This window comes from Cherax quadricarinatus, chromosome 30 (genome assembly GCF_038502225.1).
Source record: "Cherax quadricarinatus isolate ZL_2023a chromosome 30, ASM3850222v1, whole genome shotgun sequence".
NCBI classification, from domain to species: Eukaryota; Metazoa; Arthropoda; class Malacostraca; order Decapoda; family Parastacidae; genus Cherax; species Cherax quadricarinatus.
The window spans coordinates 16,960,417-16,988,413 of record NC_091321.1 but is presented as its reverse complement, the minus strand read 5'-3'; the positions used below and the strand labels follow the sequence as shown (position 1 = coordinate 16,988,413).

The window sequence follows — 27,997 nt, the reverse complement described above, 5'->3', positions numbered from 1 at the left end:
ATATCAGTGAATATACACTGAAAGATACACAAATGTCTCTAGGTTTATCAGCGCTGAACCCTCGCAGCTGCACTGACTGTTGTACTCAGTGACTGAGAGAGAAGGCTGCCCTCAAGTTTACTTGAGAATTCTTATCGTAGTCAAGATGCTGCTTTAATACTGCCCCACTAAGACTTAACCAGTGACTACCAGTTCACACAAAACTGGCAGTCACAAGTGCACTGAGAACATCGTTGAATTTATAAGCTACGGTAAGTCGCCTTTATTCTCTCTTGGCTCCCTTCAAAGGGTCTACCTTGATACTGTTGAATGGAACTGCCCGTCACTTGGATCAGGTGTAGTTATTCAACGCAAGGAGTTGTAGAATCTCGATCCTACGTTCGCTAATTGCGAGATAGAAATGAGTAGGTTAATTGACCATCAATCAAGTGATCTGGTCTAAGATAGCTCAGCGGAGTGACGTTCCCAGAAACTATCAACAAGATAGCAGATTCACATAGTCTTATGCTAATGTTCTTCTTTCAGAACAACGATACAAGAGATAGATCGTAAAAGCAGTACATAGTAACAAAAAATCCGTTGTATTTACATAAATAGTCAGGAACAAGGAAAAGAAAATTATTGAATCCCGCGAAGACATCTTTTATGCATACAAAAACCTACACCCTGAAGTTCCAATTAAGCGGATATTGCATGAACCAGTTAAATTATATCGTAATTTCAATTTAACATATATATCTGCAATCTACACTGAAGAGAAGTGTTAACAGGTGAAACACAGTTTAAAAGCTATACAAATTTCGTGTAGGCAGGTCAAGAAAGGTGAGCTCCAGTGATTTGGATGGTCCAAGCCGACCTTGAAGAGTGATGTAGCATGGAGGTGACCACTGTCATCACTTGTTTGTTTGGGTACACCACGGCGACAAATGGCAGGCAGTCTTTCCTCTGTCACTGCCATTACAATCAACAAACAGGTTTGGGAGACCTCCATATATGACCAAGTTGATAAGTATGCTTCTCGGGGACCATGACTTGATTGTAGGTATTAAGATAATTCCATGATATATTGAAACTGAGTGATTTGTGAGCGTTTTCCAGACCAAGCTCACCATTAACCTCAAAATTATTAATTAGTGATTCCTTCCTTGTTAGTAAGAACTAAGCCAAGTTGGTTATTTCCTCTAGTCGATTCTGTCACAAACTGTTTTAAAAAAAAATCATAGATGGTATCAAGAAAGTCACTAGACTCAGGATTTCCTTTCATAATGCTCCAGTTAATTTGGTTAAAGTTAAAAACTCCCATTAACACAACATTTCCGTATCTAGATGTTTTAGTAATTTCATCCCATAGAAGTTTACCGAATTCTCTATCAAGGATTGGGGGACCTCTAAATTACACCCAGGGTTAGTTTTTCGCGTCCCTGGAGAAACTGTAGAGTTCTTTCGACTTGGTAGATTACGCACTTAATGATCCATGTGTAGTCCATAGATCTTATCTAACGCTAACTGTTTCTAAAGATGTCTATTTAAACTATTATAACCCAATAAATCCAAGGAAGATGTTGTGTTCTAATACGTGGAATCTGAACCAGGACAAGAAAGAAGAGAATTCCCTGTCTTACCTACATATGACTCACCTCTCCTGTTCACTCACCTGGATGTATAGTGAAGGAATAGAGTATTTTTAACTCTTTAATTGATTTAATAAAGCCCAATACTGGGCGAAACATCCCTAAAATAGGGTTTTGCTATGCTTTACGTATCTTTACATCCAGTGTATCCTACTGTGGAGCAGCACTGCTAGAAAGCACGCCTGTCCTTGCTGCTCTCATTTTAGTGACTCCCTCACGAGGTGCTTGGGCAGGCAAAGCAAGGAAAGAAGCGCCATAATACTATGGGGAGCTCATATAGAGCGGCGGGCCCTCCGTGTGTGAAGGGAGAGCTTTAGTATACCACCAGGCCACCGGAGTGGTGGAGGTTCAGTCCTCTGTCCGTGGGTCATTCAGTACAAGAGTAATGGAACTTCGGTACAAGGAATGGTGGAGGTTGGGGCAGTTCGTGGGTCATTCAGTATAAAGCTCTTGCTTCACACGACGAGGATCTGGGTTCGATTCCCAGCGAGGGTAGAAACATTGGGCGTGTTTCTTTACACCAGTTGTCTATGTTCCCCATCAGTAAAATAGGTACCTGGGTGTTAGTGAACTGGTGTGGGTCGCATCCTGGGACAAAACTGACCTAATTTGCCCGAAATGCTCTGCATAACAAGCGGCTTTCTATAGAGTAGTATGTCATTGATGTCAGCTAGGCCTGTATAACTTGTACATGTACTTGTGGAAATAAAGATTTATTATTATTATTATTATTATTTTTATATTATAAAGAATGGTGGAACTTCGGTCCTCTATACGCGGGTCATTCTGTACAAGGAGTGGTGGAGGCTGGGTCCGTCTGTGGGTCATTCAATATAAAGTGTGGTGGAGTTTCAGTCTTCTGTCCGTGGGTCATTCAGTACAAGGAGTGGTGGAGGCTGGGCCCTCCATCCACTAATTGGTAGCTGAAGAGCTCACTTGTGCTCAGCCTCACGTATGTAGCTGCTCTCCCAGTTCTTGTTTGGCAGTAATAACTTGCAACTGTGCCACAAGGCAGACCCGTGTACACTGCAAGGGTGAGAAATCCTGACTGCAGTAGCTGGCAACAGCATCACCACCCCTTACAACATTTTCAGCAATAAATAACATTCTGTATAGTTGATAAAGACACACAAACATCAATTGGCAACGTTATGTATGACAACGTTTCGTCTGCACAGCAGACTTTATCAAGCTAATAGGGACAAATCACCTCATATACATGCATCTCTACCACTTCCATTGTCTCCTCTGTGTTTCGACTGAAGAAGCTGCTGAGCAAGCGGAATATCTCGTCAGTAAGGATACCAAGCTGTTGCACATGTTTCTTATAGTAAGGCACACGTGCAACAATTGAGTATCTTTTTTCCGAAATGTTTCGTCTACACAGCAGGCCTCCTTAGTCAAATACAGAGGAGGCAGCAAAAGCAGTCGAAATGTAAATTTAGATGTATTCAGTCCCTCACCCTTAAAGATATAGTTTTGAGGTAGCCGGACTGACCACCTCAAAACTACATTTTCAAGGGATGGGGTACATCTTTCTGGGGCAGGGGTGGTAGCTCTTGCAAACTCAATCGAGAGGGCCATTGCTGAAATGCCTAGGATTTTAAACTGATAGAAGATAGAGGTATGGGTGTGTGTGGGAAACAGTCAGGTTGCAACACTACGGTTGTAAACAGTAAATGTATAAAAGACATTCATCATGAAGTTATAAATAAAGACAACAGATCATGTCAGCAAACAAAGGGAGACAGCAGAGGGCAGCAAGGGACTAGCTCCCTTAAGATCTACTACTAATAGCAGGAGTGTAAGAAATAAGATAGATGAGCTAAGATGAATTGCAAGTATAGGAAACATAGATATCATTGCTATAACAGAGACCTGGCTCAATCTGAAAGATAGAGATGCCTTCTGAATGTCACATACAAGGCTATAAATTATTCCACACTGACAAGGTCAACAGGAAGGGTGGTGGAGTAGCGATGTAGTCAGAGACAATTTAAATTGTTGTGTTAGACAAGATATAAAATTAGAAGCGTCAGCCACTGAATCTGGTTACAGCTTCTCGAGGGCCGTGAAAAACTAATTTTGGGTGTGATTTACAGGGCTCCAAATCTTGATAAGGAGTGCGGTAAACTTCTATGGGATGAAATTCGTAAGGCATCTTCATACGAAAATGTTGTGATAATGGGAGATTTCAACTATAGACAGATTGACTGCAGCAATTTGACAGGAAATTTAGAGTCAAGTGACTTGATACGATTCAGGATTGCTTTTTAAAGCAGTTTGTGACAGAGCCAACTAGAGGAAATAACCTGCTTGACTTGGTTCTTGCCAGCAGGGAAATGCTAATTAATAATCTTGAGGTTAATGATGAGCTTGGGGAAAGTGATCACAAATCACTCAGTTTTAATATATCATGGAATTCCCCTAATAATGACAATCAAGTCTCTGTCCTTGACTTCCGCTTGGCTGATTTCATAGGACTGAAAAATTACTTGGGTGGGCTGAACTGGAATGACCTGACTATGGGTCAGGTAGGTGGTGATGATTGCCGATATGACGTTTTCCAGGGCATAGTTCTAGCTGCTCAGACAACTTATGTTCCAAATAGGGAAATCAGATCAGGCAAAAATGATCCTAAATGGATGAACAATAGATTAAAATATCTTATTGGTCAAAAGAGAGGCATATATAGGCAAATCAAAAGAGGAGAGGGGCCATTAAGAAATCAATATATTCAGTTAAAGAGAGAAATAAAAAATGGAATAAGAAAAGCAAAAAGAGATTACGAAGTTAAAGTTGCAAGAGAATCAAAGACTAACCCAAAAGGATTTTTTCAGGTATAAAGAGGTAAGATCAGGGACAAGATAGGCCCACTCAAAAGTTACTCGGGTCAGCTCACGGACAGTGATAAGGAAATGTGTAGAATTTTTAACACATACTTCCTCTCAGTTTTTACACAGGAAGATACTAGCGATATTCCACAAATAATAAATTATGTAGAACAGGATGATAATAAACTATGCACGATTAGGGTCACAAGTGAAATGGTCCTTAGGCAAATAGATAAATTAAAACCTAACAAATCCCCAGGCCCTGATGAACTGTATGCAAGGGTTCTAAAGGAATGTAAAGAGGAGCTTAACAAACCTCTGGCTAATATTTCCGACATATCATTACAGACTGGCATGGTGCCAGATAAGTGGAAAATGGCAAATGTGATACCTATTTTCAAAACAGGTGACAGGTCCTTAGCTTCGAACTATAGACCAATAAGCCTAACCTCCATAGTGGGAAAATTTATGGAATCAATAATTGCCGAGGCAGTTCATAGCCACCTTGAAAAGCATAAATTAATCAACGAATCTCAGCATGGTTTTACAAAGGGGTGTTCCTGCCTTACGATTTTTTTAGTTTTTTTCACTAAGGTATTTGAGGAGGTAGATCATGGCAATGAATATGGTATTGTGTATATAGACTTCAGTAAGGCTTTTGACAGGGTCCCACATCAGAAACTATTTAAGAAAATTAAGGCACATGGAATAGGAAGAGAAATTTTTTCCTGGATAGAGGCATGGTTGACAAATAGGCAGCAGAGAGTTTGCATAAATGGGGAGAAATAAGAGTGCAGAAGCGTCACGAGCGGTGTTCCACAGGGATAAGTGTTGGGCCCCCTGTTGTTTACAATCTACATAAACAACATTGATGAGGGCATAAAGAGCGACATAAACAAGTTTGCTGATGACACCAAAATAGGCCGTCGAATTCATTCTGACGAGGACATTAGAGCACTCCAGGAAGATTTGAATAGACTGATGCAGTGGTCGGAAAAGTGGTAGATGCAGTTAATATAGACAAATGCAAAGTTCTAAATGTTGGACAGTAAAATAACAATGCCACATATAAACTAAATAATGTAGATCTTAATATTACGGATTGCGAAAAAGATTTAAGAGTTCTGATTAGCAGTAATCTGAAACCAAGACAACAGTGCATAAGTGTTCGCAATAAAGCTAACAGAATCCTTGGCTTCATATCAAGAAGCATAAATAATAGGAGTCCTCAGGTTGTTCTTCAACTCTATATATCCTTGGTTAGACCTCATTTAGATTATGCTGCTCAGTTCTGGTCGCTGTATTACAGAATGGATATAAATGCTCTGGAAAACATACAAAGGAGGATGACAAAGTTGATCCCATATATCAGAAATCTTCCCTGTGAGGATAGACTGAGGGCCCTGAATCTGCACTCTCTAGAATTAGGGGGGATATGATCGAGGTGTATAAATGGAAGACAGGAATAAATAAAGGGGATGTAAATAACGTGCTGAAAATATCTAGCCTAGACAGGACTCGTAGCAATGGTTTTAAGCTGGAAAAATTCAGATTCAGGAAGGATATAGGAAAACACTGGTTTGGTAATAGAGTTGTGGATGAGTGGAACAAACTCCCGAGAACAGTTATAGAGGCTAAAACGTTGTGTAGTTTTAAAAATAGGTTAGATAAATACATGAGTGGGTGTAGGTGGGTGTGAGTTGGACCTGATTAGCTTGTGCTACTAGGTCAGTTGCCGTGTTCCTTAAGTGAATGTGACCTGACCTGACTAGGTTGGGGCATTGGCTTAAGCCGGTAGGAGACTTGGACCTGCCTCGCATGGGCCAGTAGGCCTACTGCAGCGTTCCTTCTTTCTTATGTTCTTCTTTCTTATGAGTGGAGAATTGATTGCATCGTCTCTACATCTCCACTCTCCAGGCTATCATTTGCATATGTGCATTTTTTTTTTGGAGAAAGAGGATAGGAATAGTGGTGCTACTGCTGCCACCACTGCTGCTGCTGTTTGTGCTTCTGTTATTACTCGTTTTGTAGTTGTTTCTGCTACTGATATTGTAACTGCTGCTGTGCCTTTACTACTGCTTCTTCTACTGCTACTGCTTTTTATTTTATACTGTTGGCCCTACTTCCACTGTTTCTGTTGCTGCTGCTATTGTCATCATCATATACTAGCTAACTCCTAGCACCACTCCCAATTCCTAGGTCTCTGATTGGTTTTCGTTAATACCCCTCTATGTTTAGCGCCTCTGTGGACGCCACATGAGCTGACCTCTTATACACAAGCGATTACACCTTTTAATCCGCCATCTTGCTTCAGAGAAATGGAGATAGATAGATAGATAGATAGATAGAGAGAGAGAGAGATGCGTATCTCGCATCTACTTGACAGTAGAGGTTGCAAGATTCTGTACGAGGCACAAGTACGCTCGCACCTTGAGTATGCTCCACTTTCTTGGATTGCCTGCCCCCCCCCTCTCATCTGCGACTGCTTGACAGAGTAGAGAACAGAGCAAGACGTCTCATCTCTCGCCTGGACCCATCCTGGATAGATCTGTCATTTCACCAGAGCCTTCAACATAGGAGGGATGTGGGTGGCCTTACTGTTATGTACAAGGCCAATATTTTCAAAGTACCACACTTGGATCCACTTCGAGGACAGCGTGAAACAAGCTTTTATGCCACAAGACGGGCAGAAAGCAGCAACTTCACTCTGGCTGTACCCTTCTCCAGAACTTCACTCCACCTGAGATCCTATATACCCAGGATGACTCGAGTATGGAACACATTCGTACAGCATAATGATGTCAACGAGATAAAGTCAGTTGATCAAATGAAAATGCTGGCCCACAGATGGCTCCAACTTCATCCTGTTCCCTACTTGTATGTCTCATAACAATAAAAATGCTTTGGAAATATAAACACATATGCAGTATAATGTGATCCTTTATTGACTACGTTTCGCCCACACAGTGGGCTTTTTCAAGTCACAAACAGATCTACCTGGGGTGGAAGGGACGCGAGTATTTATAGTCAGGTTCAGAATGCTGAGGTCAGGTGGAGAATGCTGCATCTGATGATGTACCGAGTGGGGTTATTATTTTATATTATCACACTGGCCGATTCCCACCAAGGCAGGGTGGCCCGAAAAAGAAAAACTTTCACCATTCACTCCATCACTGTCTTGCCAGAAGGGTGCTTTACACTACAGTTTTTAAACTGCAACATTAACACCCCTCCTTCAGAGTGCAGGCGAGTGGGGTTATAGAGTCTAAAATCTTGGGTAGCTTGGAAAGGAGATTGGATAAGTTTGTGAGCAGGAGGCCTGGTCACAGACCGGGCCGCGGGGGCGTTGACCCCCGGAACTCTCTCCAGGTAAACTCCAGACCTTCTACAGTGTTCTTCCATTCCTGTGTTCTTATGTGGGATAGCGATGAAGAAGTTTCTTGGCAAGTGGTTCAGCTATGTTATAGAAGCCACTATTCTGGTTGAAGTTGTCGGATATAGAAATAAGTGATGATTCCAGGATTCTTCGGTATTGAGTGTTGTCTTCTGTGGCGATAAGTCTTGAGTTTCTGTAGTTTATCAAGTGGTTGTGTGAATTACGGTGTTGCACACAGGCATTCATTGTGTCGTCAGACCTGCTTGCGTATTGGAGTTCTGAAATACGTGTTTGGAGGTCCCTTGATGTTTCGCCCACGTATAATTTGTTGCAGTCATTACAAGGGATTATGTATTCCCCTGCAGAGGATGGAAGCTTGTCCTGTCTATCACTGGTAATGTCCTTGATGGTCGTGGTTGTGGAGGTAGATACATAGTCCTCCCCACCAACTCCATTGCCAAACACGTTTCCAACATCTTTTCCAATACCTCATTCCAACCACAACCACGACCATCAAGGACATTACCAGTGATAGACAGGACAAGCTTCCACCCTCTGCAGGGGTATACATAATCCCTTGTAATGACTGCAACAAATTATACGTGGGCGAAACATCAAGGGACCTCCAAACACGTATTTCAGAACACCAGTACGCAAGCAGGTCTGACGACACAAGGAATGCCTGTGTACAACACCGTAATTCACACAACCACTTGATAAACTACAGAAACTCAAGACTTATCGCCACAGAAGACAACACTCAATACCTAAGAATCCTGGAATCATCATTTATTTCTATATCCGACAACTTCAACCAGAATAGTGGCTTCTATAACATAGCTGAACCACTTGCCAAGAAACTTCTTCATCGCTATCCCACATAAGAACACAGGAATGGAAGAACACTGTAGAAGGTCTGCTCACAAACTTATCCAATCTCCTTTCCAAGCTACCCAAGATTTTAGACTCTATAACCCCACTCGGTACATCATCAGATACAGCATTCTCCACCTGACCTCAGCATTCTGAACCTGACTATAAATACTCGCGTCCCTTCCACCCCAGGTAGATCTGTTTGTGACTTGAAAAAGCCCACTGTGTGGGCGAAACGTAGTCAATAAAGGATCACATTATACTGCATATGTGTTTATATTTCCATTGTGTCGGTATTTTATACCATCTATTTCCAAAAATGCTTTCAAATGAGCTGATGTAGGTAACAGCTCTTAGCTTGCCAATAAAGTTAGGAATCCTTAACCTGTAAATAGCTTGTCAATAAAGCTAGGGATCCTTAACCTTGTCAAACCCTGTGTAAAAAAAAAAAAAAAAAAAAAAAGAGAGAGAGAGGTTATAGGTTATCTGAAGGATACGATAGTTACAAATGTAATCCATGGAAAAATTACATTTCCTGCCACGGTAGACGAGGAAATCATAGACCAGCAGAAGGTTTTCTCTCACTAGGAAAAAAATATATATGTTAAGAAAAACTCCTATATAGAAAAACTTAACACTCAGCAATTTCTACAATGAGATTAGACATAATTAAGAAACTCTTGCACCATAACCACCACTAACTGCAATATATTTGCCACTATCACTATTACATCAGTTACTATTACCAACAATACGGCCACTACTATTACTACTATCAACATTACCACCGCAAGTAACACTGCCCCTACCACTAATTATACTATTACTGTTACTGCTACCACTACTGTTACTATGACTTCAACTTCTACTAACTGCTATTGTTACTACTATAACTGCAACTACCCGTACGTTAGTTTTATTCCCTTCCCGGGATAATTGCCCCCACAGCCCGGTCTCAGACCAGGCCTCCTGGATGCTGGTGTGATGGACCAGGCCTCCTGGTTGCTGGTCTGATGGACCAGGCCTCCTGGTTGCTGGTCTGATGGACCAGGCCTCCTGGTTGGTGGTCTGATGGACCAGGCCTCCTGGTTGGTGGTCTGATGGACCAGGCCTCCTGGTTGGTGGTCTGATGGACCAGGCCTCCTGGTTGGTGGTCTGATGGACCAGGCCTCCTGGTTGGTGGTCTGACGGACCAGGCCTCCTGGTTGCTGGTCTGATGGACCAGGCCTCCTGGTTGCTGGTCTGATGGACTAGGCCTCCTGGTTGCTGGTCTGATAGACCAGGCCTCCTGGTTGCTGGTCTGATGGACCAGGCCTCCTGGTTGGTGGTCTGATGGACCAGGCCTCCTGGTTGCTGGTCTGATAGACCAGGCCTCCTGGTTGCTGGTCTGATGGACCAGGCCTCCTGGTTGCTGGTCTGATTGACCAGGCCACGACTATTTTTAGCACTACACTAATACCATTACTACTGGTATTACTAATACCACTATCAATACTACTAGTATGCCAGCACTCACGAACACGGCCGCGTTGAGTGCAGTTGTACTGCGTATTCTGTACTAGGCTTCCTTAAACGTTGTGCAGATACGAGTCTCAAAATACATGATATTTGGGTGGCTACAACATCATATTCGGGCCTCTATCACAAGACATTACAATAGTTACACCAACTGAGACTTATCTTTATGATGACCAAACTTCAATACGTCAAGGTCTCTGAGTCATTATTTCAAATTTTCCTCGAATTTTTCAAACGGGCATAATGACATAATTAAGAACAAACTTGTTCTGCATTTACGTGTTCTTATATCAGCTTGTCGGTGTGTTGCTCCACAATTTTCATAGTTATTTTCTTGTTAACTTCCTCGATATAATGCGATTTTTTTTGTAAATGTAACTGAAAAAGTATATCTGGAACATTGCTCCTAAGTATAGATCAGAACTCTTCTCCAGGCTGAGGGACTGACCACCTCGAAACTACATCTTCAGGGGTGAGGAACTTATTACATCGTCATTACTTCATTGCTTTTACTGCCTTGGTATTCAACTGAAGAATGATGACTAAGACACTTGGAATGAAAATTACCAAGTGTTGCACAAACATCTTATTAATAATCTTTTTGGTTTTCTAAACCGTCTGGTCAAACATCGACTGAAGAAGCTTACTGTTTAGGCAAACCATTTTGGAATAAAGATATCTAACTGATGCACATGATCAAATATCTGTATAGCTAGAGTTTTTTTCAATTAGAAACTCTCTTAAAAAACAATTTACATTCATAAGACTAAATTTTCGATGACTGGGGTAGTTTTTTGTCAATAATAATTACAAGGGACATTTCTAAAGGTTGAGATTATTTTATTCCAAGACGGCGATAAATATGTTAGGATTATCACGTTCAATTTTTGTCTCTCTCCCGTCCGTGCTGTTTACTCAGGTTAGTCAACGTGACTGATGGGTCGCATCCTGGGGGACAAGATTAATTTAAGTTACCCAAAATACTCTTCATAACCAGGAACTTTCTATATAGTATGTCAGTTATGTCAACTATGGTCAATACCATATACTTGTAGAAATAAAGGTTATTATTATTATTATTATTATTATTATTATTATTATTATTATTATTATTATTATTATTATTATTATTATTATTATTATTACTCTGGTGATTGCATTACACTGATGTAACATAATACTAGTGATGATAACACAACACTGGTGATGATAACACAACACTGGTGATGATAACACAACACTGAAGATAACGCAACACAGGTAACAATAACCCAACATTGAAGATAACACAACAATGGCGATGATAACACAACACTGGTGATGAAACACAACGATGGTGGTGATAACACTGAAGATAACGCAACACAGGTAACGATATCACAACACTGGTGGCGATAACACAACACTGAAGATAACACAACAATGATGATGATAACACAGCACTGGTGATGATAACATCACGGTGGGCAGGAAGAATTCAACACAGGCACCAAACATGGAGTCTCCCTCAGCCTTCAGTCAACCCGTCTGGTAGTTGCTATCACTGAGCAACTCCTGCTTGATTGAAGGTCTGACCATAAATGATGTCGCCAGAGGCCAACGATAATTGTTTCACACACACACACACACACACACACACATATATATATATATATATATATATATATATATATATATATATATATATATATATATATATATATATATATATATATATATAGATATATACAAAACAACCACTCTGAAAGAATAGAGAAATTCCAAGCGCTTTCGTGACTACTCACATTATCAAGGAACTATGAAAGTAAAGCATCCAAGGAAGCTATATAAGGGGTCTGGCCAACACCTCACTATCAGATCCCACAACGGTTAAACACCTGACGCGCGCCGACCCAACTTGGATAGGTCCTTTGCACAACTCACCCACAAACTATTCTACCCAAGAAAATTTAAAAATTATTATTTGTCCAGTGTATTATTAAATTCTTCCCAAATTCTATTAATTATAAATGGATCTAATTTATATAAACCAAAGGAAATATTCATATTATTGTCAAAACTGCTTTTTATGAAACAAGATTCAATTATATTCCTGTCGACCATGGACTTGCTTGATACTACTTTCTCAACTTTTCGAAAATCAATTGGATGGTTAAAATCTCTTACATGAATAAATAGAGCATTGGAATCTTGTCCAGTTCTAATGCTATATTTATGTTGTTTTAATCTTAGTTCGAGATTTTTACCAGTTTGACCGTAATAAACTTTATCGCAAATTTTACAAGGAATCTTATAGACACATCCATCAGCATTTTGGGGGGAATTCTTTATCAAAAGTTTTTTTACTGTATCAAGGTTTTTGAATACAACTTTAATATTAAAAGTCTTAAGAAGAGAAGGCATATCAACCAAGTTTTCATGGTAAGGGAGAACCAACATATTTTTAGTTGAATAAGGCTGGTTGTCCCTTTTTGGATTGTAAAAAGTATTTCTAGTAACTTTAAAAGATTTATCAATTACATTTCTTGGGTATTTTAAATCATTACCTATTTCATAAATTTTGGATATTTCCTCATCTATGAACTCAGGACTACAAATTCGTAAAGCTCTCAAAAACATTGATGAGAAAACAGACAGTTTGACTCTATCTTGATGCGAGGAATAATAGTGGACATAGGAACAGTTATTTGTAGGTTTTCTGTAAATTTTAAATTTGAATTCATTATTACCCTTAATAATTAAAACATCTAGAAAAGGCAATGAGTTATTTTCTTCAAACTCAACAGTAAAGTTTATAGAATGGGCTAAGCTATTTAATTTTCCAAGGAAATGGTGTATATCTACATTTTTGGGCAAAAAATATCATCAACATATCTGAACCATTTAGCTCTATTAGGGAAGATTGTGTTAAGCAACCTTGTTTCAAAAAATTCCATGTATAGGTTACTAAGAACAGGAGAAAGAGGATTTCCCATTGCCATACCAAACTTCTGAGTGTAAAACTTATCATTAAATACAAATTTTGCATCAACAATGCAAAGTTTAATAAGTTTAATGATAGTAGGAACAGGCAATGGTAAATCATAGTTAACGAGTTCTTCAGATAAGAAACTTAATAAATCATCAACAGGAACTTTCGTAAACAAGGAAGTAACATCAAAACTAACCATGTTAAAATCATTTAAGTCAGTCAAGGAGCTTAATTTATCAACCAAGTCTATGTTGTTTTTAACATTAAAGTTAGAAATTTTGCCAACAATAGGGCTCAAAATATCAACAAGCCATTTGGATAATTTATATGAAACTGACCCTATGGAGCTAATAATTGGTCTGACTGGATTCCCTGGTTTGTGTGTTTTTATTAGTCCATACATGTAAGGTAAAGATGGATTAGTGGAAGTAAATTGTTTGACTAATTCATCTTTGCCTTTCAGTAGAAGTTTTATTGTTTTATTGAAATTGCTGTTAACGGTTTCTAGGGGATTTTTCCTAAGTTTAGAATAGGTTTCAGTATCATCTAAGAGATTATTCATTTTTTCTTGGTAATCATTTTCTTTCATAATTACTATTGCATTTATTTTGTCTGCTTTAGTAAGGCGCAAATTTTTATTGTTATTAAGTGTATCATAAAACTTAAAGAATCTTTGAGGGCAATTGGGAATGTTTGGTTTTAACATAGAGCTGTATACCATTCCTTTACTAATATTAATTTCATCAGAGAATAAATCAGAAAATTTTTCAAAGTTACAAAAGGCTTTTGCAATTTCAACATTATTAAGTTTTTTTGAAGTTGCAAAACTTAGGCCAAAACCTAGAGCAGCAGTTGTATGTTTGTCTAAAATTTCATCTGATAAGTTAATTACAAAATTGTTATTAGCATGCTTTGTCCAATCACTATTTTCAATTAAAATGTCTAATTTTCTTTGTAGTTTGCTCTTGAGTTCATTACAAATTCTTCTGAGTTTATTATAGCAATGATCCAACATACTGTGTTTCCATTCTGATGGAATGGCCTGATTAAAAGAGTATTTTTTGTTTCTCAATATTTTGAATGCTTCCTTCTCCTGTATTTTAGTTATTTCAATATGTTTCTGAAGAATAATTCTCATAAAATCATCAAAAGGACGATCTCTCATGTCAAGGAGTCTATTGGGTAAAAGAGACTTGGGCAGAACTTGTTCATTTAAACAATTTTTTAAAAAATTAAGTCAATAATATGAATATTTCCTTTGGTTTATATAAATTAGATCCATTTATAATTAATAGAATTTGGGAAGAATTTAATAATACACTGGACAAATAATAATTTTCAAATTTTCTTGGGTAGAATAGTTTGTGGGTGAATTGTGCAAAGGACCTATCCAGTTGGGTCGGCGCGCGTCAGGTGTTTAACCGTTGTGGGATCTGATAGTGAGGTGTTGGCCAGACCCCTTATATAGCTTCCTTGGATGCTTTACTTTCATAGTTCCTTGATAATGTGAGTAGTCACGAAAGCGCTTGGAATTTCTCTATTCTTTCAGAGTGGTTGTTTTGCATATTCTGAAATCACCTGTTTACTGTGATCTTATTGCATATATATATATATATATATATATATATATATATATATATATATATATATATATAGATAGATATATATATATATATATATATATATATATTACAAGATGGGGTGGTAGGGGAAGTGGAATATTCAAACGGCTTCAGGAAGAAATCCAAATATTCTTCCTTGAAGCCTTTTTATCCACTACTCCGAGGCTATGGGTCCCACAATTTACACCAAAGGTGGACCCCATCCTATATATATATATATATATATATATATATATATATATATATATATATATATATATATATATATATATATATATATATATATATATATATATATATATATATGTATATATATATATATGTATGTATATATATATATATATATATATATATATATATATATATATATATATATATATATATATATATATATATATATATATATATATATATATATATATATATATATATATATATATATATATATATATATATATATATATATATATATATATATATATATATATATATATATATATATATATATATATATTGAAAACGCTGCATTTTATGTTACTTTCACGAACCTGTCTGGCTACTTCCTGAGATCCCGAGGCACTTGTCTAAAGAAGAGTGACACTTAACATAGCAAAGTGGTCCTGCAGCTGCTGCTGCTGCGATATAGTACTGCCTATGTGACATCCAGCCAGCAGCAGATGACTAAGCTAGGTAAGACTGGTTTCAGGTCAAGGATGTCTGACGCCCAGGTGAAGTTCAGTCAGGAGACGAGGCTGTCATGAAGCATACCACTGTGGGTTCAGTAGCTACGGAAATGTCAAAAGTTTCTTTCCAGCAGTTACTATTATTTAAGAATTATGTTTAACCAGTGGGAGATTACCAAGCCATGTAAGATATGTTTCAGGTAAGGATGGCTGACAGCCAGGTGAAGTTCAGCTAGGAGATTGCCAAGAGAGAAATAAAACAGGGAATAAGAAAAGCAAAAAGAGATTATGAGGTTAAAGTTGCAAGAGAATCGAAGACTAACCCAAAAGGATTCTTTCAGGTATACAGAAGTAAGATCAGGGACAAGATACGCCCACTCAAAAGTTACTCGGGTCAGCTCACAGACAGTGATAAGGAAATGTGTAGAATTTTTAACACATACTTCCTCTCAGTTTTTACACAGGAAGATACTAGCGATATTCCAGAAATAATTAATCGTGTAGAACAGGATGATAAACTATGCACGATTAGGGTCACAAGTGACATGGTCCTTAGGCAAATAGATAAATTAAAACCTAACAAATCCCCAGGCGCTGATGAACTGTATGCAAGGGTTCTCAAGGAATGTAAAGAGGAACTTAGCAAACCTCTGGCTAATCTTTTCAACATATAACAGACTGGCATGGTGCCAGATAAGTGGAAAATGGCAAATGTGATACCTATTTTCAAAGCAGGTGACAGGTCCTTAGCTTCGAACTATAGACCAATAAGCCTAACCTCCATAGTGGGAAAATTTATGGAATCAATAATTGCCGAGGCAGTTCGTAGCCACCTTGACAAGCATAAATTAATCAACGAATCTCAGCATGGTTTTACAAAGGGGTGTTCCTGCCTTACGAATTTATTAACTTTTTTCACTAAGGTATTTGAGGAGGTAGATCATGGTAATGAATATGATACTGTGTATATGGACTTCAGTAAGGCTTTTGACAGGGTCCCACATCAGAAACTATTGAGGAAAATTAAGGCACTTGGAATAGGAAGAGAAATTTTTTTCCTTGATAGAGGCATGGTTGACAAATAGGCAGCAGAGAGTTTGCATAAATGGAGAGAAAAAAGATTGGGGAAGCGTCACGAGCGGTGTTCCACAGGGGTCAGTGCTGAGCCCCTTGTTGTTCACAATTTACATAAACGAGATTGATGAGGGCATAAAGAGCGACATAAGCAAGTTTGCTGATGACACCAAAATAGGCCGTCGAATTCATCCTGACGAGGACATTAGAGCACTCCAGGAAGATTTGAATAGACTGGTGCAGTGGTCGGAGAAGTGGCAGATGCAGTTTAATATAGACAAATGCAAAGTTCTAAATGTTGGACAGGAAAATAACCATGCCAAATACAAACTAAATAATGTCGATCTTAATATTACGGATTGCGAAAAATTTAAAGAGTTCTGGTTAGCAGTAATCTGAAACCAAGACAGCAGTGCATAAGTGTTCGCAATAAAGCTAACAGAATCCTTGGCTTCATATCAAGAAGCATAAATAATAGGAGTCCTCAGGTTGTTCTTCAACTCTATATAACCTTGGTTAGACCTCATTTAGATTATACTGCACAGTTTTGGTTACCGTATTACAGAATGGATATAAATGCTCTGGAAAACATACAAAGGAAGATGACAAAGTTGATCCCATGTATCAGAAGTCTTGAAGATTGAGACACTTATGCAGCATATGGGAATCTTTATTCAGGAAACGTTTCGCCACACAGTGGCTTCATCAGTCCAATACAAAGAGGAAGGCGTAAGGAGAGGAGGAGTATGAGGTGATCAGTCCCTCAGCCTGGAGTCGATGTGTTCAGTCCATCAGTCTTGTAGAATGTACAGAATAGGGCCGTAGACGTGGCTTATATACTGTAGTGAGGTGAGGTGAAGCAGGCAGAGGCGGGGTCATAGTGGTACCATCCACTAGTCGAAGTAGGTCTTCGTCCAAAGGTTGAACAAGTGTTGAAGAATTCTTTGTAACAAGATCCCATGATGCTGCAGTGTCTGACAGTTGTGATGAATGGTTTGAAAAACCGACAAGTTGAAGATTGAGACACTTATGCAGCATATGGGAATCTTTATTCAGGAAACGTTTCGCCACACAGTGGCTTCATCAGTCCAATACAAAGAGGAAGGCGTAAGGAGAGAAGGAGTATGAGGTGATCAGTCCCTCAGCCTGGAGTCGATGTGTTCAGTCCATCAATCTTCAACACTTGTTCAACCTTTGGACGAAGACCTACTTCGACTAGTGGATGGTACCACTATGACCCCGCCTCCGCCTGCTTCACCTCACCTCACTACAGTATATAAGCCACGTCTACGGCCCTATGCTGTACATTCTACAAGATTGATGGACTGAACACATCGACTCCAGGCAGAGGGACTGATCACCTCATACTCCTCCTCTCCTTACGCCTTCCTCTTTGTATTGGACTGATGAAGCCACTGTGTGGCGAAACGTTTCCTGAATAAAGATTCCCATATGCTGCATAAGTGTCTCAATCTTCAACTTGTCGGTTTTTCAAACCATTCATCTCATCAGAAGTCTTCCCTATGAGGATAGACTGAGGACCCTGAATCTTCACTCTCTAGAAAGGCATAGAATTAGGGCGGATATTATTGTGTATAAATGGAAGACAGGAATAAATAAAGGAGATGTAAATAACGTGCTGAAAATAACTAGCCTAGACAGGACTCGTAGCAATGGTTTTAAGTTGGAAAAATTCAGATTCAGGAAGGATACAGGAAAATACTGGTTTGGTAATATAGTTGTGGATGAGTGGAACAAACTCCCGAGTACAGGTATAGAGGCTAAAACGTTGTGTAGTTTTAAAAATAGGTTAGATAAATACATGAGTGGTGTAGGTGGGTGTGAGTTGGACCTGATTAGCTTTTGCTACTAGGTCAGTTGCCGTATTCCTTCCTTAAGTGAATGTGACCTGACCTGACTAGGTTGGGGCATTGGCCTAAGCCGGTAGGAGACCTGGACCTGCCTTGCATGGGCCAGTAGGCCTGCTGCAGTGTTCCTTCTTTCTTATGTTCTTATGCTAGGTAAGAGTGGCTTCAAGGCAAAAATGGCCGATGCTCGGCGTCGAGAAGAGATGATTGCCACTAGGAAGCATCGGCACCTGAGCAGGAAGAGAAAGTTTTCCTCTGGGCCAGAAAACCAGGAGCAGCGACACTAAGTCCAAGAAGGGAAAGTCCACTTAACTGGGCGGGGCACATCTCGGCATGGAAATGTGAACAGTGATGGGTGTCGTCCCTTACAGTTCAGCTCGCAGACAGCAAGCAGCGGGAAGTTGACATAGTGAAGGGTGTCGTCCCTGCTGTGCAACTCGTAAATACATACATCTTGTCTGGCTACTTCTCGAGACATGCTAATTCTCAGGTGAATATCAGGAGACGATGAGCAGACAATGGAGACCAGCATACAGCAACAGCTTGGATGGGAATGGTAACAACTACCAGTCCTATCACCAGGAAATGCTGTCCTCTATGAATTTACAGCATCTTGTCTCGACTTGGTGAAACACAGACCGAGAGAGATGACTGTTGGTAGTTTCCTAATCATCTGCAGGAGATGTAGGAAACGTTAATTCCTGAAATACAGTTTCGACCTGAGCTGTCAGGTTTCGACCTGCTTAAGCTAGCGAAGGTCCGGATGAATCATCTCCAGGAGGCAGAGATGTCGTCTTGTTGGGTTCCAAATGTTAACCTGCCTGACCTTGTAGTGATTAAGGTGGATAGCGACTGAAAAGTACCAGATTATCTAGAGAAGGTTGAGAGAAATCGCCGCCACCGGTGATTCCTTTTAGAGTTAAGGGGACTTTGTTATATAATTAAGATAGAAAGTTCAACCCTTCCTTATGCACCGCATCATTATTCTCTTCTTGTACGTTTTACACTGCAGAGATATGCGCGATCTTTCCGATATCCCTCTATTACTTGGAGTATTAGCTTGGTACTGCCACACTTGCCTTATGTAGAGGACCATAACAAATAAATATAGAGGCAATGAATAGGCGAGGCTTAATTTACTAATTACCAGCAATAATTGCTTTTTATTCATAAACTGAAACTAAAATTTTAATTCATGAGTAAGGTATATACGTTGAATGTAAAATATGATTTGAAAACAGTTATAATGCAATGATACGTGGAAAAGAGAGGTAATAGGTGTTAATTGCAAATGTACCTCTGGGATGAACTCATGAGTTGCCAGTCAAGGATTTTGTCTTGGGTGACGTAATAGAAATTTTGAATAGTTTGATTGATCATCAGGTTGCAGAGTAAAGGAAATCTGGTGTGTGTGACGTGGGTGCTCTCTGCCACGGAAAGATAAATAGGTTAGTGGAACAGGTCAATGAAGGTAATATTTCACACTTTTCCTGCTGTAAAGAACTTTCATCTGACAAGGAAAAACAATTCACAAATCCCTTGGAAAAACACAATGAATCAGAGTGACTTCAGAAAGCATTTGGTGTTACTTTATTTAGGTATAGGAACACATAAGTACAATTATCATACATAGTGATATGTGTGTAAATTACCTAGTTTATCTCCACTGGGGTAAAAAATTATGGGAGAATGTTTCATAATCCATTTGAAGTTCCACCGGAAGACTCAAGTGAAATATTTCAAACCTAACTGACTGGTTTACTCGGGGATATGTACTGGGGAAGCAGTTTGTTGAAGATTCATGCAGCCTACCTGACGCATCTGTAAACATAGCCAATTCATAACTGTGATATCCGAACATAAACTGCTATATTCAATTGCAGTTTCTTAATATTTGTGATTATAACTAATTTCAAACGTGATTTAACATTTCTGATACATCGTTCTTTCAGTATAATAAAATATAAGTGAAAAGATAAATTGTCTTAACTTTTACGTCAACCAACTGGTTATTGGATATTACGATTATTTTGGTAAAAAAAATACTTATTTCTGGAGGACGTGCATTAATCTGGATGCATTTTTCCAGATTTTGAAGGTAAGTCTTAATGTTATTAATTGAGGGCCTGGGTTCGATTCCCAGCCAGAGTAAAAACATTGGGCATGTTTCTTTCCACCTGTTGTCTATGTTTCCCATCAGTAAAATGGGTACCTGGGTGTTAGTCGACTGGTGTGGGTCGCATCCTGAGACACTGACCTAATTTGCCCGAAATGTTCAGCATAACAAGGGGCTTTCTATACAGTAGTATGTCTTTGATGTCAGTAGTATGTCATTGATGTCAGTAGTATGTCATTGATGATCAGGCTCTGATCCACCAGGAGGCCTGGTCACAGACCGGGCCGCGGGGGCGTTAACCCCCGGAACACTCCAGGTAAACTCTCTCCAGGTAGGCCTGTATACCTTGTACATGTACTTGTAGTAAATGAAGATATTATTATTATTATTATTATTATTATTATTATTATTATTATTATTATTATTATTATTATTATTATTATTATTATTATTATTATTATTATTATATGTTGGTTGTGCGATAACTTAATAGTGTCTAGAAGTTGCACTTAGGATGCGAGTTACGAAAGAGTTAGGTACAAGTGGTCAGTCACCAAGAGGTAATGTTTATCTGGAGTTTATCTGGAGAGAGTTCCGGGGGTCAACGCCCCCGCGGCCCGGTCTGTGACCAGGCCTCCTTAGGTCAGTGTCCCAGGATGCGACCCACACCAGTCGACTAACACCCAGGTACCCATTTTACTGATGGGGAACATAGACAACAGGTGGAAAGAAACACGTCCAATGTTTCTACTCTGGCTGGGAAACGAACCCGGGCCCTCACCGTGTGAAGCGAGAGCGTTAACCACCACAGAACCAGTGTCACACTGTGTGAGATGACAGAACCAGTGTCACACTGTGTGAGATGACAGAACCAGTGTCACACTGTGTGAAATGACAGAACCAGTATCACAGTGTGAGATGACAGAACCAGTGTCACACTGTGTGAGATGACAGAACCAGTGTCACATTGTGTGAGATGACAGAACCAGTGTCACACTGTAAGAAAGGACAGAACCAGTGACACTGTAAGACAGATGACAGAACCAGTGACTGTGCGGAAGACATGACAGAACTTGTGACACTGTGTGTAAGATGAAAGAACCAGTGACACACTGTGTGTAAGATGACAGAATCAGTGACACACTGTGTGTAAGATGACAGAACCAGTGACACACTGTGTGTAAGATGACAGAACCAGTGACACACTGTGTGCAAGATGACAGAACCAGTGACACACTGTGTGTAAGATGACAGAACCAGTGACACACTGTGCGTAAGATGACAGAATCAGTGACACACTGTGTGTAAGATGACAGAACCAGTGACACTGTGTGTAAGATGACAGAACCAGTGACACAGCAAGACAATGGACAAAAAAAAAGAGAGACAGTGAATAGCTAGAGAGAAAGTGACAGACAGTGTTATAGTGAAACCATTGTCATGACTTTACATTCTGTGCTCTGAACTGTGAAGTGACTGCAATTATCTACTGATCTGTAAACTGATATTTTCGTAAATATTCTGCTAGTGTATCAATGCTAGCTGCTGCACTAACCTCTTTCGTGTAATAAACAGTCAGCCCTCTAATAAAGTTCCTCTGTATACTGTATTTCTTTTGTAAATACGATTGAAAAAGTAGCCAGAAGTGAATAATAGCACGTGGAAAGGCCTTCATAGCTCCTGCTATTCAGTGTTTGATATGATTTTTCATTGTATTTACAATAAAGAAAAATACACTATATTAAGGAAGCCGACAAGCTTATATAAGAACACGTAAATGCAGAACAAGTGTGTTCTTAATTATGTCATTATGCCCGTTTGAAATTTTCGAGGAAAATTTGAAATAATGACTCAGAGACCTTGACGTATTGAAGTTTGGTCATCATAAAGATAAGTCTCAGTTGGTGTAACTATTGTAATGTCTTGTGATAGAGGCCCGAATATCATGTTGTAGCCACCCAAATATCATGTATTTTGAGACTCGTATCTGCACAACGTTTAAGGAAGCCTAGTACAGAATACGCAGTACAACTGCACTCAACGCGGCCGTGTTCGTGAGTGCTGGCATACTAGTAGTATTGATAGTGGTATTAGTAATACCAGTAGTAATGGTATTAGTGTAGTGCTAAAAATAGTCGTGGCCTGGTCAATCAGACCAGCAACCAGGAGGCCTGGTCCATCAGACCAGCAACCAGGAGGCCTGGTCTATCAGACCAGCAACCAGGAGGCCTGGTCCATCAGACCAGCAGCCAGGAGGCCTGGTCCATCAGACCAGCAACCAGGAGGCCTGGTCTATCAGACCAGCAACCAGGAGGCCTGGTCTGAGACCGGGCCGTGATCCCGTGAAGGGAATAAAAGTAACGTACGGGTAGTTGCAGTTATAGTAGTAACAATAGTAGTTAGTAGAAGTTGAAGTCATAGTAATAGTAGTGGTAGCAGTAACAGTATTAGCAGCATTAGTGGTAGGGGCAGCGTTATTTGCGGTGGTGGTGTTGATAATAGTAATAGTAGTGGCCGTATTGTTGGTAATAGTAACTGTAGTAAGTGGTGGTGGCAGAAATATATTGCAGTTAGTGGTGGTTATGGTGCAAGATTTTCTCCAGTATCTCTAACCTCCTTATAGAAATTGCTGTGTTAAGTTTTTCTATATAAGAGTTTTTCTTAACATATATATTTTTTCCTATTGAGAGAGAACCTTCTGCTGGTCTATCATTTCCTCGTCTACCGTGGCAGGAAACGCAATTCTTCCATGGATTACAGTTGTAGCTGTCGTATCCTTCAGATAACCTCTCCTCTCTCTCTCCATTTCTCGGAAGTAGCATGGCGGATTAAGGTGTAATCCCTTGTGTATAAAAGGTCAGCTCATTATACGGTATTCACAGAGGCGCTAAACCTAGTGGGGTATTAAGGGAAACCAGTCAGAGCTAGGAACTGGGAGTGGTGCTAGGAGCTAACTAGCACATAATAGTGACAGCAACATCAGCAGAAACAGCACCACCAGGAGCAGTAACAGTGATAGTAGTAGAAGCAGAGTCAACATTATTATTATTATAATCAAGGGGGAAACGCTAAACCCGGAGGATTATACAGCGCCTGGGGGGGATGTGGAAGGCATTCAGGCTTAATTCGGGGAACTGGAGCACAGATCCAATTCCCTAAATCAAGAGCCCCTCACCAACATCAAGGAACCTTCCTCGAGGGGAGCAGAGGCAACAGCAGAAGCATCAGTAACAAAAAGTAGCAGCAGCGAGAAAACAAGTAACAGCAGCAGCAGTAACACCACGAGCAGCTTTAACCCAACTCTCTTTTAGGTTAGGTAAGGTTCGTCAGGGAACAGAACAAGTGTTACCTGACGCGGGTCTTATTTCTCTTAATAAATTGCAAATACGCAAAATAATATCCTTGGCCTTCACTGTCATGTCTTCCTGAGTAAGCATAAGTTGTGATGAGTCAGACCTCTCTGCTAACTTCTCCGCATACTGCCGCATTTTGCAACAAGTTAATGCTTCCGCCTTGTTCTTATTCCCTCCAAAATTCTTATTACACACGGTTTTCTCAGTATCGCAGGGAAATAACCGTAATTTTTGTTGTTGCTGGCCAGTCCTACGGTGTTTACCTGATGTGTGCGCCGTGACGTCATCTCCCTCCTGGAAACGCGGGAACTCCTCCCATTGGTTGAATGAACTCGAAATTTACGACGTTTATTTTTGAATGACTTTCCTTTTACACTACTCATAAGTTCTGGATTAATTTCTGTAAATGCGTGATTAAATATCACAATCTGTTGCGATATAGTACTAATATGAACAGGTTTTCAGAGAGGAAACAATGTGGGTTTAAAAAAGAGCGAAAGAAGCACAATTTAAATTTTTCATACTGGTTGTTCATTGGGTGGTGAAGATGCGTCATCAGTGACGTCATCTGGAGTCAGGGAAATATTAGTCAGGCTAAAATATAACACCTGATGCCCAAAACATATTGCTGGACTTCGTCAAGTATTCCAATTAGGTGAGTCGTCAAATTTCGAGTGTTTCATAACAGCGGAAGTGATGTACTCCAAAAAAATCTGCCTAAAACCCAGTTCTACAATGATTTGTAATGCACAAATTTAGATATGCACTAGATTTGTGCCGCTATCGAGATCTGTGGCAGAAGTTACTGTATTAATGTATAAGTTATCTTGTAGGAGGTTTGTTGAGACCTGTAGGTTACCTGTACACGTAGGTTACCTGTACATGTAGGTTACCTGTACATGTAGGTTACTTGTACACGTAGGTTACCCGTACATGTAGGTTACCTGTACATGTAGGTTACCTGTACCTGTAGCTTACCAGTAGTCCTTTCCGTGAGTCACCGCCCCCGCGGCCCAGTCCCAGATTAGGACTCCTGGTTGCTAGTCTGATCGATCAGGCTGTTGGTGCTCGCCGCCCACAGTCCAGTATATATGCACCTTTATGCTGGCAATCTTCACCTAAACAATTCAATTACTGCGATGCTCTAAATATCCCGTTTCAGTAGGTCTAAAGTCTATAAAACTAAAACGTTCAATTACATAAAGAAAAGAAGTGAATTTTTGCTATTTTACACAGACTTTATAGCTTTATATTGTCGTATATTAGTTTAATGTTGGTAGTTTCAAAATTATACTTGCTGGTAAGTTAGTGTATATAGGTGTATAAAAGTCACAGTATCATAGCTAAAATTTTTGCAGTTAACTGGAAATAGTTAACACTAAAAGACGTCTCGGTCTGTCTTAGTCCATTATCAAGTAGCGAATGAAATATAAAAGGGAGAAAGAAGTTAGATTAGGGCAGAGGGAAATTGAGGAAGCAGGGGAGGTTAGGTGAGGTTTGCGTGCTCCGAAGATTCAGGTTTTTGACAAGGTTAGGTAAGGTTTGTCAGGAAACAAGGTAAGTGTTTCCTGTCGCTGGTGCTTTTGGTCATCTGGCCGAGGCCTTCCGTTGGCTTACTGGTTCACCCCATTATAAATTATAGTTAGGACTCGTTATTCCTAGCTCTTACCATATTTTTTTGACAATGTAACTGGAAATAAAAACATTTACTACTATTTATTGCAGGTATTTAATCTATTCCCTGCTCCTGATGGTCTTCAGTACACCAGTGAGACTGGCATCTTCCTTACCGACAGACGTAAAGAACATAATGCTGTCCTGTCATCCAAGAAGGCACTGGACAGGCACCTAAAGTCAGTACCTGACCAGCCGGGCTGTGGTTCGTACGTCAGGTTGCATGCGGCCAACAGTAACAGCCTGGCTGATCAGGCCCTGATCCACCATGAGGCCTGGTCACAGACCGGGCAACGGAGGCGTTGACCCCCAGAACCTCTCCATGTATACTCCAGGTATAACCACGCCATCAACTGGTTCGCTGTCAAAATTATCTCCTCTTCTAACCTTAACAGAAGCCGTTTTGTTGAATGGTTCTACATATGCAACAATTCTGACATGAATCTTAACTTCAGCTTTGCCTCTGTAAAAACCTACCTCCGCTAATATCATAGGTCTAATCCTCAGAACACTCGTGACTTGACTTAACCTTGCCTGTCTCCTCACCTCCCTCTACTCTGACCACACTTCTTGCTTTCTCATTTGTTTTATCTCATAATGCCCCAGAACTGACCTAAGCGTCGTCAATATTTTCAGTTTTAAGTTTTGGATTTGTGTATAGGCTGTGTCGGTATGTTAATGCCTCTTGGGGGGCCTGCTGTTAAAATCACACGAATGAGCATCACTTTCGAGCGTTGGTGGTGTAGGGGCTTTCGTGATCCCAGTACACGAGGACGGGTTGGGTTTTACAAATTACTTTTGATGATAATTTGCGTACATCTAGACTCTAGAGGCATAGAGAATAATTTTCAGGATTTCATTCAGCATTAATTTGCTTATTTAATGCAACACTGAAAACGTAGATTGTAAATAAAGTTTGGAATAAAAATAAATATCTAGTAATATGATAATAACGAATTATTTAGAATATTCATTATCAGAATCAATGCTCTAATAAAGAATCACTTTTAGCAGTGTTGTTACTTCACGCATAATATATGTATCATGTATAACCTCTATATTAGTAATCAAAAAGTTACCGAATGGATTACAAGACTTATAATGCACCTGAATTTTATCCAAATTATGCATTTTCTAATTTCCAGTCACATGGTGGAATGCATGGAGATATCCTCGTCCCTACTGAAGTCTCCCACCTCAGACTGATGGACTTCATACCTTGTATATGACAACCATTGTGTGCAATAAACCATGGCAGAGAACCTTATAAAATGTTATGTAAATCAGGGTACCTAGAGACCTGAAGTTTACCTGGAGAGGGTTTCTGGGGTCATCGCCCCCGCGGCTCGGTCTGAGACCAGGCCTCATGGTGGATCAGGGTGTGATCAACCAGGCTGTTACTGCTGGCCGCACGTAAACTGACGGAATATCTAGTTTCGATGTAAAAACTTATTTTTGTTAAATTTACAGAACTTTTGCATACTATTTTATATATGTGTTTGCTCAAGGTTGTTTAGGCCTAAAGCGATCATGTATGCCTATTCAGTGATTTGAAGAATAGTCAGTATAAATTAGTGTAAGAATAAAGTTAAAAAATATTTAAAGAATGACTCTATGGAAAGGGAGGATAGTGATTTCTTACATTGTTAAAGTATTTTTTAAATGATTTTTGGATACGATAGGATCTTTTTGTGTTGACTGATTTTTATTAATATCACTAAAGGTAGAGAATAAGACTGCGTCAGTGAATGTCTGTAAAAAAAATAATAGAAAAAAATGCAAAAACCACATACATACAAACATTTATTAGGAAATATTTCGATGCTGAAGTCTTGTTCGTTCCTATGATACAGCGAGTGCAAAAAAAGAAGAAAAAAAAAAACATTAGGCCAAGGTGTATGTGAGTAGTGAGTCTAAATTGCTTACACATGGCAGGTACTAAAAAAAAGACCATATAACTGTACAACAAGGTCGCCAGGACCCCAGTGGAAATACGTCATAATGTTTGACATTATAGGGCTAGTCTAGGTTAAATTCTACACAACTTACCATATAAATCCACTGTGAAAATAATTCAAATTGCGCATTCAGCCTGAACAAAAACTTACAGTGGTGTTGAATTATGAAAAGTTAACTTATGATGTCAAATAGTGTAATTTGTTTCTACACAGACTGGCACAACGACCAGTTCTCCCAGCATGTTTCCTCGTCCCACACACCAGAACTTCTCTCCTGGATGTGTTATGCAGTACTCAATATTTTTTTGTCACACTTATAAGGGAATTAAAACTATGTCGCCAATAGAAATAAGTCACTTATCTGATTTTTATTTGGGTTATCCAATGTAATTTACAATATATATAATAATTGTACTTTTGTAAACCTGTGCCTAAATAAACTTACT

At 39.5% G+C, this 27,997-nt stretch overlaps 1 long non-coding RNA gene across 1 annotated transcript; it reads left to right on the top strand.

Annotated features, from left to right (window-relative positions):
• Window positions 1-98: 98 nt before the first annotated feature.
• On the top strand, window positions 99-27,898 carry LOC138853450 (uncharacterized). Its single transcript, XR_011392631.1, has 3 exons — window positions 99-251; window positions 25,645-25,928; window positions 26,739-27,898. It is a non-coding gene; the product is annotated as an uncharacterized lncRNA (long non-coding RNA).
• Window positions 27,899-27,997: the final 99 nt, after the last annotated feature.